This window comes from Dendrobium catenatum, unplaced genomic scaffold, assembly GCF_001605985.2.
Source record: "Dendrobium catenatum unplaced genomic scaffold, ASM160598v2 original_scaffold_6481, whole genome shotgun sequence".
Lineage (NCBI taxonomy): Eukaryota > Viridiplantae > Streptophyta > Magnoliopsida > Asparagales > Orchidaceae > Dendrobium > Dendrobium catenatum.
The window spans coordinates 1-2,354 of record NW_021324942.1 but is presented as its reverse complement, the minus strand read 5'-3'; the positions used below and the strand labels follow the sequence as shown (position 1 = coordinate 2,354).

At 23.1% G+C, this 2,354-nt stretch overlaps 1 long non-coding RNA gene across 1 annotated transcript; it reads left to right on the top strand.

The window, feature by feature from the left end:
* On the top strand, window positions 1–628 carry LOC110098559. Its single transcript, XR_002303359.2, has 2 exons — window positions 1–61; window positions 447–628. It is a non-coding gene; the product is annotated as an uncharacterized LOC110098559 (long non-coding RNA).
* Window positions 629–2,354: the final 1,726 nt, after the last annotated feature.

Genomic DNA, 2,354 nt, shown 5'->3' with positions numbered 1-2,354 from the left:
AGAACATCTCAATATTTTTGCAAGGGATGATATTGATGCAGCTGCTGAAGCATTAGACGGGGTGAGCTTTATTTCTTAAATTATTTCTTATAGAAGCTTTTGGCTAGACACTTTTTGAAACTTCATAATCATAGTAATAATAAATTATGTTATTTTACGACCTCAAATTCTACCTCTTCTTAAATTTGTTTGAACTCATTACATTAAAAAATTCTATAAAATGTATTTGTACATAGACGTTCAAAGTAATTCTCATTTAGAAGCTATAGATAAAGCTTTAATGTTCATTTTTTTACTCTTCTTTTATACCCCCATCTTATGGTATTTTTTGTCTTGGATGAGCAGTCTATAGCATAGGGGGTTCTAAACAATAGTTATAAACTACTGATTTTTCATTACTCTTTATTTATAGATAGAATGACCTCAACACTTTTTTTATTTTTCAGATGCCATTGAAGAAATTATATTCAGTGATAAACAGGGCTGCCACTGGAAAGGAAAAGATTGATATAAATTACTTCTTTGATGTATTGGGTGATGATGTATTTACTTAAAATGCCATTTCGGGTTGCACTTTTTTATTTACTTAAAAAAATTATGCATTACAATGCGTTGAATTTTCTGAAAATATTGATTCTAATTTTTTTTTTAATATCTATTATAAAAGATAACTGATAATATATGAGAATAATCTTTGGCATCTCCACTTGAATAAGTTGGTGGAATTTCACCTTTTATAATTTATAATAAATATAATGATCACATATTATTATTATTTGTTTATTGGAGAAATAATTTGATTTTATTATTTGAATGATATTTTATTTGTGTAATCAAAATAATTAATCATTGCATTATTTTGAATATTTCTATAATCAAATTTTAGATGTAAGTGGAATTTAAATTTATTATTTGTAATAAATAATATTGAAAGAGAGAAATTAAATATTTATCTTTTTTATGATGTTTGATGTTGCATAAGACTGAGTTTTTTATTTACTGATAGAGACATAATTCTTTCTTCAATCACATGAGTTTGATTGTAAAACATTTAAAAAGAAAATTGAACTTAAATGAAGATATTATTATTAAAATATTAAATTTAAATAATTAAAAATAAATAATATAAACAAATTAAATATATTATTCAATAAAATATACCAAAATTTAAATAATTTTATGAGCTAGATTTTTTTAAAATGCAGTATATAAATGAAATAAAAAATAAAACGAAATCAAAATTTTATTCATCTAAATATTAGATGTTATATTTACATAATCTCTAGAATTTTATTCAATGATAATATAATTTGTGGACCATGGTAAGTGGTGCCGTTAATATCTTGTGAGGAAATGACAGCAAATAGTATTAATGGATAGGTTTGATTCATGGGAGACCGACGATGGCTTTCAAATTATTATCATGTTTATTTAACTTTATCATAATTCACTGAATGAATTACTCAAATATTAAATTTAATGAGTATTATTTTTTTAGAAATAATTTATTTATTTTAAATTGCATAAAATAATTTAAATAATTAAAAAAATACATCAAATAAGCATTATTTTTTTCGAAAAAAAAAAGTGATCACAAACAGGCGCTTTGCAATTGCAATATAGTTAATAAACAAATTATTAGTTCAAAGATCAAGAGCATATATTGATATTTTTGTGCACATCTATGCTCAAAAATAAAGTTACATGCTACTTTATTCTTTGTAGAATCTATCAAAATAGATTGTTATATTAAGAATTTTTAAGTTGACATTTTAAATAACAGTAATTTTATAAGAAATAATTTTAAATTAGTCATTTAAATGTCACAAATACCAGCAAAATATATTTTACATAAAACTTTTTCTGGTGGTTACACCTAAATACCTATAAGCATGTATCATAATTAGATATATTAAGATATATTTTAAATTTAATGTGAAAATGATAAGAATATGGAAAAAAACATAAGAAATTAATTATAAATTTAATTCGTATAAATCATTTTTTACTTCTTAAAAATTGATTATCTACTATAAAAAATGACATTAAAGTATACTAATTAATTTATTGAAGAAATAAAATACAAATAAATTTCATTGAACTTACTTTGGAATATTCCGTATATGTATATCAAAATACGATATTGAGTTATTTCTGTTTAGTATATTATAGAATTTAGATCAATTTTATTGAAAATTATATTTAATATTGTTGCGTGCGAGAATATACGCGGCGGTAGAGTTTGTAAATTTGCGTCCTAGCGTTGCACGAGTATTCCGCACACAAACAGAAAAGAGAAAGTGAACACCAAGGTTTATACGTGGAAAACCCAAAAAGGGAAAAAACCACGGGGC